Source organism: Triticum aestivum, chromosome 7A, assembly GCF_018294505.1.
Source record: "Triticum aestivum cultivar Chinese Spring chromosome 7A, IWGSC CS RefSeq v2.1, whole genome shotgun sequence".
Lineage (NCBI taxonomy): Eukaryota > Viridiplantae > Streptophyta > Magnoliopsida > Poales > Poaceae > Triticum > Triticum aestivum.
In genome coordinates this window covers 309,557,674-309,572,946 of record NC_057812.1, presented here as the reverse complement: position 1 = coordinate 309,572,946, position 15,273 = coordinate 309,557,674, and the positions used below count along the sequence as shown (strand labels likewise).

At 43.6% G+C, this 15,273-nt stretch overlaps 1 long non-coding RNA gene across 3 annotated transcripts; it reads left to right on the top strand.

The window, feature by feature from the left end:
• The first annotated feature begins 11,861 nt into the window (after positions 1-11,861).
• On the top strand, positions 11,862-13,500 carry LOC123151275 (uncharacterized). 3 transcript variants are annotated; one of them, XR_006475603.1, is made up of 4 exons: positions 11,862-12,111; positions 12,388-12,925; positions 13,017-13,110; positions 13,199-13,500. It is a non-coding gene; the product is annotated as an uncharacterized lncRNA (long non-coding RNA). The 3 variants fall into 3 exon arrangements; XR_006475604.1 differs by having other exon boundaries at positions 11,862-12,925; XR_006475605.1 differs by having other exon boundaries at positions 11,862-12,925; positions 13,007-13,110.
• The last annotated feature ends 1,773 nt before the right edge of the window (positions 13,501-15,273 follow it).

Below are 15,273 nucleotides of genomic sequence, written 5' to 3'. Positions count from 1 at the left end.
CCCCGTGATCTCCATTCTTGCTCCTGTCCTCCCAGGTGTGGCAGGTGAAAGCAAAGAGGAGGCGACGCGAAACGCGCCAATGGAGAGCTTGACGAGGAAGGCCCTCGGCAAGGCGCGTGGCCGAGGGAGGAGGGCGATGCGGTCAACCAGACTCGGAATCGGAGTCCTCCTGCTTGATGCCCTCGTCGTCGCTGTCGCTGTCCTCCTCATCACTCTGGCCCGAGGAGGAGGTTTCGTTGTCGGTGGAGCTCTCCGCGCAACAAGTTGGTTGGTTGGTTGGGGCCAAGTCTTAATAGCATTGATCTTGGACTCGTCTACATGAACACCCTTAGAAGATACGACAAAACCCAAGAAAACGAGTTTATCAACGCCGAAAAGGCACTTTTCCATGTTAGCAAAGAGATGCTCGTTTCGAAGAGTTTGCAAAATGGTTCGAACATGAGTGACATGATCTTGAAGAGATTTGCTATAAAGAAGGATATCATCGAAGTAGACCACAACAAACACACCAATGTAAGGGCAAAAGACATGATTCATAAGATGCATAAAAGTACCTGGTGCTTCCGAATGACCCATAGGCATGACTAACCACTCATACAATCCAAACTTGGTTTTAAAAGCGGTTTTCCATTCATCACCCTCTTGTATGCGGATTTGATAGTAACCACTCTCAAGATCAGTTTTCAAAAATATAGTGGAACCACTAAGTTCATCAAGCATATCATCAAGGCATGGAATGGGATACCTATAGGGAACGGTGATAGCATTGATAGGTCTACAATCGGAGCACATGCAAAAGCTACTGTCTCTTTTTGGTAGAAGAATGACCAGGACAGCACAAGGGCTCAAACTTTCACACACATGTCCATGGTCTATGAGATTCTTTACTTGCCTTTGTATTTCTTTGGTTTCTTCTGGGTTGACGCGGTAGGGAGCTTTGTTCAGAAGAGGTGCTCTGGGGATGAGGTCGATGTGTTGCTCGATGCCTCGTAGTGGAGGTAGTCCCGGAGGTAGCTCATCGGGGAAAACATCTTGACATTCCTGCAAAAGAGAAGACAACACTAAAGGTAGAGCGTGAGAGGTGTTAGCTTGTGTTGCATTGTCCTTGCACAAAAGGACATAGTGTAGGACACTAAATGGGTTCTCACACACTCCTCTTATCTCACTATTGGTGGAAAATAGGACTAAGTTCTTCTTTTCTCTCATCGTGGAGGCGCTCGATTTGGGCTTGTGGTGCTCACTCTCTTTTTGGTGGTTCGCTCTCTCACTCCATTTAGCATGACGCTTGTTCAACTTGGTTTGACCCTTAAGGTATTTGAGAGTTTCATGATCGGTATGCATGATGAATTCATGAGGGCGAAGATAGTGTTCCCATTCGTGCAAAATGAGCACTAAAGCATAGAACTCTTTGTCATAGATGGGGTAATTGAGTTGCGCTCCGGAAAGTTTCTCACTAAAGTAAGCTATGGGGCGCTTCTCTTGTGTTAACACACCTCCTATGCCATTACCACTAGGATCGCAATGAATATCAAAGGGTTTGTCAAAGTTGGATAAAGCAAGCACGGGAGCATGAGTAAGAAAATTCTTAAGCTCATTGAAAGCGGTATCTTGGGATGGTTCCCAAACAAAAGGCGCATTCTTCTTGCTCAAAGCATGCGAAGGCGAAGCAATTGTGCTAAAATCTTTCACAAAGCGATGATAGAAATCCGCAAGGCCAAGAAAACTTCGCACTTGTTGCAAGTTGGTTGGTTGGGGCCAAGCCTTAATAGCATTGATCTTGGACTCATCTACATGAACACCCTTAGAAGATACCACAAAACCCAAGAAAACGAGCTTATCAACGCCGAAAAGGCACTTTTCCATGTTAGCAAAGAGATGCTCGTTTCGAAGAGTTTGCAAAACGGTTTGAACATGGGTGACATGATCTTGAAGAGATTTTCTATAAACAAGAATATAATTGAAGTAGACCACAACAAACACACCAATGTAAGGGCAAAAGACATGATTCATAAGACGCATAAAAGTACCCGGTGCTTCCGATAGACCCATAGGCATAACTAACCACTCATATAACCCAAACTTGGTTTTGAAAGCGGTTTTCCATTTATCACCCTCGTGTATGCGGATTTGATAGTAACCACTTTTAAGATCAATTTTGGAGAATATAGTGGCACCACTAAGTTCATCAAGCATGTCATCAAGGCGTGGAATGGGATACCTATAGCGAACGGTGATAGCATTGATGGATCTACAATCGGAGCACATGCGAAAGCTACCATATTGTTTTGGCATAAGAATGACCGGAACGGCACAAGGACTCAAACTTTCACGCACATGTCCATGGTCTATGAGCTGCTTTACTTGCCTTTGTATTTCTTTGGTTTCTTCGGGGTTGACTCGGTAGGGAGCTTTGTTCGGAAGAGGTGCTCCAGGGATGAGGTCGATGCGGTGCTCGATGCCTCATAGTGGAGGTAGTCCCGGAGGTAGCTCATCGGGGAAAACATCTTGAAATTCCAGCAAAAGAGAAGACAACACTAAAGGTAGAGTGTGAGAGGTGTTAGCTTGTGTTGCATTGTCCTTGCACAAAAGGACATAGTGTAGGACACTAGATGGATTCTCACACACTCCTCTCATCTCACTTTTGCTGACAAATAGAACTAAGTTCTTCTTGTCGTTCATCGTGGAGGCACTCGATTTGGGCTTGTGGCGCTCACTCTATTTTTGGTGGCTCGCTCTCTCACTGTTCTCTCCACGATGGGTGGTTTTCTTGTCGGTGGTCACTTGTCTTGGAGACATGGGGAGAAGTACGTACTCCTTTCCTTTCATCTTGAAGATGCAGTGGTTCGTTTGGCCGTTGTGGATGACACCTCTATCAAATTGCCATGGGCGTCCAAGAAGAAGGTGGCAAACAGTCATTCGAATGACGTCGCACTCCAAAGTGTCTTCGTAGGCACCAATGTTGAAGGAGACTTGTACTCGATGCTCGACTTGGATAGTGCCAGAGTCGCTAAGCCATTGAACTTTGTAGGGATGTAGGTGCTTCATCTTGGTCAATTGGAGCTTGGAGCAAAGTTCTTCACTTGCGAGGTTATGACAACTCCCTCCACTGATGATGACCTTGACGGATCTTCCATTGATGCCGGCCTTGGTATGAAAGATGTGGCATCGTTGGTCTTCTTCTTGGTGATGTTGAAGATTCAAGACCTTGGAGACAACTAGAGATGGACTTGAATCTTCATCGCAAAAGACTCGTTCTTCTTCGTCGTTCACTTGCCTATGCATGGCGACTTGCTCAAGAGCATCCATTTCTCTTTCACTCATTGAGTCATAAGTGTCGTTGTCATTGAGGATCATGGTCCGCTTGTTAGTGCACTCATAGGACTTGTGGCCTTGGCCTCCGCATGTGAAGCATTTGAAGGAACTTGTCTTAACAGTCTCATCGGTGGGGGTTGATGATGATGAAGCTCTCGGCTTGAAGTTGCTTGTAGTAGGATGACTTGGAGTAGTCAAAGTTTTCTTCGAACTCGACTTGTCGACGTTGGTTGTAGAAGGCTTGGTAGATGGTGTTGGAGTCATTGAAGCTTGGGTGTTGAAGAAGCCGTATGACTTGGATGAGAACTTGGCATACTTGTAATCATCTTGCACTTGACGTTCCGCTTTGGTAGCTTGATGCACTAGCTCGATGAGGTTCGAGTATGGTTGGAATTCGGAGATCTTCTTGATAGGATGGTTGAGTCCATTCAAGAAATGTGCCATTGTTTGCTCATCATCTTCCGTGACATTGGCTCTTATCATGGCAATCTCCATCTCCTTGTAGTACTCTTAACACTCTTGGTTCCTTGCTTGAGTAGTTGAAGTTTCTTTAAGAGGTCGCGGTTGTAGTAGGTAGGTACGAAGCGTGCTCTCATGACATCCTTCATTTGCGCCCAAGTAGTGATGGGTGGTTCTCCTCTTGCCTTGCGGCACTCGATGACTTGTTCCCACCAAAGGAGGACATAGTCTTGGAACTCAAGGGATGCCATCGCGATCTTCTTATCTTCTTCATAGTTGTGTAAGCGGAAGATTTTGTAGACCTTCAATGCCCATGAAAGGTACTCTTCGGGATCGTTGCTTCCACTGAACTTGGGCATGGTGAACTTTAGCTTGCCGTAGCGTTGCTCTTCATTGTGTTGGGGTCGGGGATGATGACGCCCATGTTGTTGATGATTGTCAAGCTCGTGTTGCTCTTGGTGAGGAGGGTTGTCAATCTCATGTTGCTCTTGTCGTGGATGATTCCCATTGTCTTCATGCTCTTGGTGAACTTGATGTCCTTGAGGAGATTGTGGAGGGGCTTGTCGAGATCGAGGAGGAACTTGAGGAACTTGACGATGCACGCGAGCTTGAAATCTTCGTTCGTCAGCTTCTTCACGAAGTGATTCTTCATGTTCACGAGTTTGTCGGTGTCGGTTGGCTACGGCTCGACTTGAATCTTGGAGGGCTTGTTGCGCCTCAAGTGCTTGAGATTCATGGAGTTGTTGTTCTTGGCGTTGAGCCTTGGCATCTTGTGTATCTTGGTGGAGACGTGCTCGCTCTTCCCCTTTATGTTGGCGTTGTCGTTGCCGTTCTCGTGCTAGCGCAAAGGCCGCTTGGGTTTGACGTTATCGGTGCTCTTGAGAGTCGATGTCGCGTAGAGGACTGATGCTTCCTTGATGATCCTTGCGTGCGGCACGCGAAGAGTGTTCGATGTCGGTTTACTTGAGCCGGAGAGGGTGAAGTCGGAGTGTCGACTTGAATGGCTCCGTCTTGATGAGGACGAAGTGGAAGAAGAGCGGTTGAGCAACAAAGCATTAATCTCGTTCATTCTTGCATACTTCTCTTGCTTGTGATCGTCGAGCTTGTGGTCGAAGTAGTCCCTTGTACGTTGCTCGGAGAGTCCCAAGTCGGCGGCGAGGTTGTCGATGCATTCACTCATTGCTTGTTGCTCTTGATGCAAAGCACGTTGTGCACCAAAGAGGTGGCTCTTGGTGACGTAGGAGTTCATGTTGTCGTCGTTCTCAATGAAGAGTGGATTGGTAGAAGTACATGGCCTATCCATCATTCCAAGATAAAAATGTAAGTGGTAGAAAGAGAAGAACGTGTACCAAATGTACCTTAACCGAAGTTGAAGGTGGATCAATGATCACTCCAATGTGGAACAAGGAAATAGCACAATTGGTACCAATTCTTGTCGGTTTCTCACACCTGCACAAGTAAACCTTATGGTGGAGCTTGGTTAGGATGGTGGCATAAAATTTGATGCAATTGTAAGTGAGCTACAATAATGTTGGAAAAGATTCGCAAGTTTGCAATGCAACAAGTAGACCAAGCAATATAAGGTACACGGAAACATACACGCAAAAAGATAAGTGGGGTCATGCAACCAAGGGTGAGCCAAAAAGTGGAGTCCACAAAAATGCTCTTGTTGCACAACACTAGAGAGATGCTAGCATGATTGCACAATAGTCGGATACAAGACTTGTGCACAACATACTTAGAAAAAAATGCAACGACTTGTATCCCAAGTATGCTCTATGCAAGGTGTTTCTATGATATGATCCAAGATGATCTAGTATGACAATCTTAATGTATGATGATATGGTAATATCTTAAAAGCTCTTTGCTTATCTTTCCCTTTTGCTTAAGAGCTTCTTTGGCTCTTTGTTGTTTGAGCTCTTTTCTCATGCAATGCTTCACTAACCAATATAGCAATTGTGTATCCGATGACAACCTTGTGACACAAGAGATGATACCAATATATGCACCAATGATGTATGTATGCTATGGGAAGTATGATCACTAATGTGCACAAGTCTCGTTGCCGGCAATACTCAAAAACTAGTCTCGATGGGTAAGCGACGCAAAGGAGTAAGGCTATGATGGCTATCAATGTAATGGCAAGAATGATATGTCCAATACCAAGGTGATGTTACCGTTTGTTGGTTCCTTGTAAGCAAGAAACGGTTGATGGTGTCAAAATTGGTGAGGTTGTTGTTGTTGTCGATGACGCGTCTGTGGCGAAGATGGGCGGCGGTGATGTTGATGTCGAACCGTACCTAAATAGCCGAAACACAAAAGGACACGGAACCGCAACTCAAAATTCTCAAGATAAGATGGGACAAAGTTGTCGGAGTTGGAAGTGGTAAGCGATGGTTGTGTATGTGGAATATGGTGGTGCTATGCGGAAGTGGTGGTGGTATCCAGAAGTATATGTGGGCACCGTAACAAAATTTGGTGAAATATGGATGGAAAATGGGGTGGTGGATGGAGATGTTTCTGCCAGGGGCTGGATGTCAGGGGTGCCGGATGTCCGGGATATCGGGCCGGATGCCTGAGCTCTGGATCCGGACGAACTCCGCGTGGAAGGTGGCAAATCCAGGAAAAATTCGTAGGAATTTGTGGATGTAAATTGGGGAAAAGTGGATGGAAGGCTAGATCTACCCGCAACAAACAAAATCCGCGGATCAAATCCAACAAAACTTCATCTCACCAACAAATCACAAAAAAAATTGGGGCTGTTTTTGTGGGAAATTTTTTGAATTAGGGACAAAATCAACAAAAACAAGGCTAGAAACACAATGGAGAGTCTCCGAAATCGTGATCAACGTGGGTCTAGATACCAAGATGATATCATGATACAAGCTGGCTCTGATACCAAGATGATGTAGGATAGAACCCTAATCGCCCGATCTATCACGAAAGGAGCGGATCCCGTGATGGACACGAAGAACATGAGGGAAAACACGAGGGGAAACACGAGAAAATCACTAAACCAACAAGATATAGTCACACATACGCTAGATCCTCGCGTACATAAGAGATCACATGATCCACGGTCAATTAGGGACGATACAAAGATAGCCGGTCTTCTTTGTGAGGAGGTCTTGATGTTCTTCTCCGCAAGGAGGTCTTGAATCCAAAGGGATCTTCTCCAAAGAGGGGTCGCGGTCTCTCTCGTGGAGTAGATCCGATGTGGATGAGCAATGCTCTATCTCTAATATGAGCTAAACCAATGCTATCCCTAAAACGTAGGTAGGAGAAGAGTATATATAGTTTAGGTTCGGAAGGGGTACACGGGCCTCGGCCCTTACACTGTGCACAGACAGGGGAGGCTGGACATCCGGGCATCGGGCTGGATGTCCAGGCTAGCGGGGCCGGATGTCCGGGGCCTCTAGGCGCTTGGTGGTTGAGCAGCTGTGGTGGACGACGCTCCAGGGGCAGGATGTCCGGGGTCACGGCCGGATGTCCGGGACCTGGGAGGTGTTCTTGTCTCCTTCCGTTGGTTCACTTCATTCGTGGACTTGGGGACTTGTCCATCTTCATGTGTATCTTTGGGAGGGTCCTCTTGGTAGCTAATCATGCACAACGTCTCGGACTTAGGTAGTATCCATGTCTCGAGAGGATCATATGTAATATCACTAAGGAGAGAAGTTACCTCGGTCTCGAGAGCTCTAGCTATAGCTCGAGTCATCGGTCCTCTTGTCACTTCGCGAGACGATGGTAGGTCCATGGGGATGACCGTAGGATGCTCCACATCATCTCCCGTCCCTTGGGGAATATCCGACCTTGTATCGAAATCCTCATCACCATGGTAGGGCGAGAGATCCTTGACGTTGAAGATGTCGCTCATGGAGTATTTGTCGTGTGGGAGGTCGATCTTGTAGGCGTTGTTGTTGTAGCATTCAAGCACCTTGAAGGGTCCATCGGCTCGTGGTTGAAGTTTGGACTTGCGTTCATGGGGGAAGCGGTCCTTGGGGATGACCATAGGATGCTCCTTATCATCGAGATTCAATAAACCATTCACCTTGGGTGTATGACCACAAAAGGTTTTATTCATGTAAACAGAACAACAATTATTCTATGATTTAAATGGATAACTGTATTGCAATAAACATGATGCAATCATATTCATGCTTAACGCAAACACCAAATAACATTTATTTTAGGTCCAACACTAATCCCGAAGGAGTGGGCGATGGTGATCGTATCAACTTGGAATCACTTCCAACACACATCATCACTTCCCTCGGTATGATGACTACTTAATAGTTTATTGCGCCATGCTTTACGTCTTAGAACTACAACTTAAAAAATGTATCAAACGCCAAAGAGCATATGAGATGTTCCAAGAGCTAAAATTGGTATTTAAGACTCATGCCCGTGTCAAGAGCTATGAGACCTATGACAAATAGTTTGCCTAGAAGATGGAGGAGAATAGCTCAAGCAGTGAGCATGTGCTCAGAATGTCAGGGTACTACAATCACTTGAATCAAGTGGGAGTTAATCTTCCAGATAAGATAGTGATTGACATAGTTCCCTGGTCACTATCACCAGGCTACTAGAACTTCGTGATGAACTATAATATGCAAGGGATGACGGAAACAATTCTCGAGCTCTTCGTGATGCTGAAATCGGTGAAGGTAGAAATCAAGAAAGAGCATCAAGTGTTGATGGTTGACTAGACCACTAGTTTCAAGTAAAAGGGCAGGGGAAAGAAAGGGAACTTCAAGAAGAATGGCAAGCAAGTTGCCACTCCCATGAAGAAGCCCAAAGCTAGACCCATGCCTGAAACTAAGTGATTCTACTTCAAAGGAAATGGTCACTGGAAGTGGAACTTCCCCAAACACTTGTCGGATAAGAAGGGTGGCAAAGTGAACAATGGTATATATGATATACATGTTATTGATGTGCAAACCCTAGGTATTTGATGCTGATTCAGTTGCTGAGATTAGTAACTCGAAACAGGAGCTACAGAATGAACAGAGACTAGTTAAGAGTGAAGTGACGATGTGAGTTGGAAGTGATTCCAAGTTGATACGATCACCATCGCAGACTCCTTCAGGATTAGTGTTGAACCTAACATAAATGTTATTTGGTGTTTGTGTTAAGCATGAATATGATTAGATCATGTTTATTGGAATACAATTATCCATTTAAATCAGAGAATAATTGTTGTTCTGTTTACATGAATAAAACCTTCTCTGGTCATACACCCAAGGTGAATGGTTTATTGAATCTCGATTGTAGTGATACACATATTCATAATATTGATGCCAAAAGATGCAAAGTTGATAATGATAGTGCAACATACTTGTGGCACTGCCGTTTAGATCATATTGTTGTGAAGCACATGAAGAAACTCCATGCGGATGGACTTTTGGAATCACTTTATTATGAATCATTTGATACTTGCGAACCATGCCTCATTGGCAAGATGACTGAAACTCCATTTTCTGGAACAATGGAGCGAGCCAATGACTTATTGGAAATAATACATACCGATGTATGCAGTCCGATGTTTGTTGAGGCACGCGGCGGGTATCGTTATTTTCTGACCTTCGCAGATGATTTAACCAGATATGGGTATATCTTCTTAATGAAACACAAGTCTGAAACATTTGAAAAGTTTAGAGAATTTCAGAGTGAAGTAGAGAATCATCGTAATAAGAAAATAAAGTTTCTACGATCTGATCATGGAGGCGAATATTTGAGTTACGAGTTTGGCCTTCATTTGAAGCAATGTGGAATAGTTTCACAACTCACGCCACATGGAGACCACGACGTAATGGTATGTCCGAACGTTGTAACCATACTTTATTAGACATGGTGCGATCTATGATGTCTCTTATGGATTTATACTATCGTTTTGGGGTTATGCATTAGAGACAACTGCATTCACGTTAAATAGAGCACCGTCTAAATTCGTTGAGACGACACCGTATGAACTATGAAGAAGCTATGATGAGCCCATATTCGATAGATGGCTTGATGCCATGATATCTGAGATAGGATCCATGTATGAGAACAAAGTGTGTACTTTGGTGGAATTGCCCGATGATCGGAAAGCCATTGAGAATAAATGGATCTTCAAGAAGAAGACAGACACTGATGGTAATGTCACCATCTACAAAGCTCGACTTGTCATGAAAGGTGTTCGACAAGTTCAAAGGGTTGACTACGATGAGACTTTCTCACCCGTAGCGATGCTTAAGTCAGTCTGAATCATGTTAGCAATTGCCCCATTTTATGATTATGAAATCTATCAAATGGACGTCAAAACTACATTCCTTAATGGATTTCTTAAAGAAGAGTTGTATATGATGCAACAGAAGGTTTTGTCCATCCTAAAGGTGCTAACAAAGTGTGCATGCTCTAGCGATCCATCTATGGACTGGTTCAAGCATCTCAGAGTTGGAATAAACGCTTTTGATGAGGTGATCAAAGCGTATGGTTTTATACAGACTTGCGATGAAATCTGTATTTACAAGAAAGTGAGTGGGAGCTCTGTAGAATTTCTGATATTATATGTGGATGACATATTACTGATTGGAAATGATATGGAATTTCTGGATAGCATAAAAGGATACTTGAATAAGAATTTTTCAATGAAAGACCTCGGTGAAGATGCTTATATATTAGACATCAAGATCTATAAAGATAGATCAAGACGCTTGATAAGTTTTTTCAATGAGTACATACCCTGACAAGATTTTGAAGGAGTTCAAAATGGATCAGTCAAAGAAAGAGTTTGTAAGGTGTGAAGTTGAGTAAGACTCACAGCCCGACCACGACATAAGATATAGAGAGAATGAAAGTCATTCCCTATGCCTCAGCCATAGGTTCTATAAAGTATGACATGCTGTGTACCAGACCTATTGTGTACCTGGCGACGAGTTTGGCAAGGGGGTACAATAGTGATCCAGGGGTAGATCACTGGACAATGGTCAAAATTATCCTTAGAGGACTAGGGAACTATTTTTCGTTATGGAGGTGATAAAGAGTTCGTCGTAAAGAGTTACATCGATGGAAGCTTTGACACCAATCTGGATGACTCTGAGTCTCGATCTGGATACATATTGAGAGTGGGAGCAATTAGCTATAGTAGCTCCATGTAGAGAATTGTAGACATAGAAATTTGCAAAATACATACGGATCTGAATGTGACAGACCCCCTGACTAAACTTCTCTCACAAGCAAAACATGATCACACCTTATTACTCTTTGGGTCTTAATCACATGGCGATGTGAACTAGATTATTGACTCTAGTAAACCCTTTGGGTGTTGGCCACACGGCGATGTGAACTATAGGTGTTAATCACATGGCGATGTGAACTATATGTGTTATTCACATGGCGATGTGAACTAGATTATTGACTCTAGTTTAAGTGGGAGACTGGAGGAAATATGCCCTAGAGGGAATAATAAAGATGTTATTTCATATTACCTTATTCATGATAAAGGTTTATTATTCATACTAGAGTTGTATTAACCGGAAACTTGATACATGTGTTGATACATAGAATAAAACAACGTGTCCCTAGTAAGCCTATACTAGACTAGCTCGTTAATCAAAGATGGTTAAGTTTCCTAACCATAGACATGTGTTGCCATTTGGTGAATGGGATCACATCATTAGGAGAATGATGTGATGGACAAGACCCATCCGTTAGCATAGCATAGTGATCATTCAATTTTATTGATATTGCTTTCTTCATGTCAAATACATATTCCTTCGACTATGAGATTATACAACTCCCGTATACCGGAGGAATGCCTTATGTGCTATCAAACATCACAACGTGACTGTGTGATTGTAAAGATGCTCTACAGGTATCTCCGAAGGTGTTTGTTGGACTACAATATATCAATATTAGGATTTGTCACTCCGAGTATCGGAGAGGTATCTCTGGGCCCTCTCAGTAATTCACATCATAAGAAGCCTTGCAAGTAAAGTGACTAATGAGTTAGTTACTAGATGATGTATTACGGAACAAGTAAAGAGACTTGCCGGTAATGAGATTGAACTAGGTATGTAGATACCAACAACCGACTGAGCATGCAGCCATGGGGTGGTACCTGACTCGGATTTCATCTGATCCCCTCGCTACCATAAAAAAGGCTCGACCCCCCAAACCCCGAGCGATCACAAGTTACGGTGCTCGAAAGTGCCACACTAGCAGCCGAAGCTTCCAATCTCGCCTAATTCACCAGAACACCATCCGCTCGAGTTCCAGTCGAGACCGTCTGCTCGAGTTCCAGTCGAGGTTCCAATCTCGACTACTTCGTCGAACGCCGTCCACTCAACTCCAACTGAGGTACCAATTTTCAATCATTGGTTTAGGTGTTTCTACATGAATCCCCTGTGTGGTCTCGATCACCACCACCTGCGTAACGGCTTCAAACACAAATCACTGTTGCAAGAAATTTGGAAAATTGAGTTAGCCTCATCGGATCTGTGATATGTCTGCAGGTTTCCTAATTAATTAGTCTTCTTAATGCTTCTTTGCCCTTTAAACCTTTCAGATTGTATTTGTTTTCTGTATTTTGTATTGTTTCTTAATGTACAGAAGCATGATCTGCTACCTCGTCAGGCATAGCCACGAGGGAGCGCACCTGTCTTTCCTGGTCAGGTGGCACGGCAGGATAGCAATGGAGACACAGGCTTGACACTCTGACGGCCACCACTAGGAAGGCTTCCAGCACTTCGATCGTTGCGTGCTCCGCCGCAACGGTGAAGGCAGCAAGGCAGAGGCAGAGATGGCGACGGCGGGGGTCAAAGGATGAGGAGACCTAGAGACGAGTGTGGAGGCTGTGGCTGAGAGGCTAGGGGAATTAGTGTTGAGAGGCCATACGCCTGTGTGTTGCAGATCAAGCAGTAGATATGGTTAAATTCAGATTGCTATTTAAACGCAGCAGACGCGAATGGCATCGTCTTTTGTCAAAATTAGAGTATTTACCACTTCCATCAAAAAGTTTAGAGTCTGACGGCATGCATCTCAAGTACAAATTATTGGCATGATGAGCACCCACAATAATCTGCAGGGAATATGTACAGGAGAACGAAACAAAAAAGACATGGAACTGGAAGATGCTGCCCCATCGGATCTTGGTATAGGTCCCGCAAAAAAGGTATTTTGGTATAAGTACCTCGCTGAATTCCACTGTTGTAGGACAAAATACCAACACCATTGGATCATTCATGGCGCATAGACATTGCCAGCTCGCGACTGGATATGACCGCGGCTCCTGGGCAATGCTGGATTGCGACTGGAGACGGGTCTTGGCTCAGCAGCTTGGCTGCACGAATGATTCAGGTGCATCTTGAAAGTCTATTTTTTCTGTCGGGTCATGTGATCACGGGACTCTCATCTCAATTTCTTTTTGGTTGTTCAACCCGTTCAGCACAAGATCTACCAGCAAACTTTACTTCGATGGCAGTACACTATGGCATGAATGCATATTGGCAAATGCATGCTGCATCTGTTACTCTTGTGCTAATTCAGGAACACAATCAAGGCAAGTACTCCAATAAGATGAGAGGAATACGATGGATTGATGGATTGCCCAGTTGAACAACTCCAAAATAAATCTTTTAGCTAAGTAGTCTTGGAGTAGCTTATTCCCAGTTTTTCATAAATCTCATTTGTTTCTTGTCACATATAAACTGAAATACAAGAAAATTGCCCCGTTGTTAAATTTTTGGACATGCTTCCTTTATTCACAACGTATTACTTCATATGAAACTAATATCATATTTAGCTCATATATAATTAATTAAGTTGCTGATTCATTGGTGACTAACGAAGAGATCGTTTCAGGCCTATGACAATGAATAAGGAACCCACACTACAAAAAACGAATCAGATATGCTCTATGACTATGAATACATTCCTCGTCTTTTCACTTGGAGGTCTTCCTCACCTCTTTTTCCATCGCAACGCACTCATTTTAATTGTCATGGTTTAACATAATTGAATTTTCCCGCAATCCAGTTACTTGACCCGATCAATTATAATTCATGTCAATTGCCATTTGCCCCATAGTGAAGCACATGCGTTGGATGCATTTAACACAATTTATCTTGTGATATAAATATTAATACCCCGTTGCAATGCACGGGCCTTTTTGCTAGTCTTTTATAATGGACTAATCAATGCTTCTAGGGACTACCTAGATAGTTGTGTTGGTTGTGTTTTCACGGAACAAACTGTTGAACATGCCAAGTTATTAAATAATATATTGAGAAATATCGATTATTGGACACTTCCTGAACCGCCATCTAAGCCAAGAGTGGTATTCTATTCCTAAGTCCAGAAGTTATCCATGAAGCAAAGAAATCAATGAAGGAAAAAGGTATTAAATCTCAAGATGTTAAGAATCTACTACCTATTGAAGAAATACACGAACTTGATATCCCGAGGTAGGTAGTAAAGGTAAATTTTCTCCGTAAATTTGATGAGGGTGATATTCCATATAATATAGGATGAATTTGATAATTTCATGATTAAGCAAGAAAACTTCAATATGCAAACTAGTGATCAATTGAAACGTAATGCCTTTATGATTGAACGTTTGAGTGATATGATGTTTAGAATTGCTAATGACATTAAAGGCTTATGTAAACATGCATCTATGGTTCAAACTCGGCTAGAACATGTTTCTAAATCACTAAATTACTTTCTTAATGAGATGAATAATAAAGATGATCATGCTATTAGATTGGCAATCTACTGGACGCAATCAGTAGCGGACTGCCACTGCTTGAGGTGATTGCAACAACCATGAGGAAGAAACGACGTATCCCAGCCACTGTACGGTGGAGATTAGAGAGAGAGGGGGGGGAGAAAGTTACTTGCGAGGGTATATGCAAAAGCAGGAACGCACGCATGCAATCCACTCGTATCATAGGAAGGCATGTGGTAGGGCACAGAAACATGCCGACCACGAGCCAACCTTTTCGGCCCATCTCGTACCCGACCGGCAGTGCACCATCTTGGACGGTAGGCCCAGCGCATTAGCAAGAACACTAGTACTACTAGTACCAGCAGATAGAAATGCTTAAAAGACTCACGTCACGTTGATCCGGCCAATGATCTCCGTGTCGCACCCCGGTCTCTGTTGCAACTTCCAAGCGGTACCACGGAACGGGGTGATGAGGGGTAGATCGCCAGGCCATGCTGACTGGTCCATCCATCCCTAGCTCACCTCGTGTGTTCTGACCGGGTCTCGCAGCGCCTACGACGGTTAGCTGTTGCTGCCATGCGTGCGGCAATGTCGTCGCGTTTGACCGGTGAAGTGGCCTCTGCCGCGGTAGTAAAGGTAAATTCTCTCCGTAAATTTGATGAAGGTGATATTCCATATAATATATCTCCTAGCCAATGTTTGGATGAATTTGATAATTTCATGATTAAGCAAGAAAACTTCAATATGCAAACTAGTGATCAATTGAAACGTAATGCCTTTATGATTGAACGTTT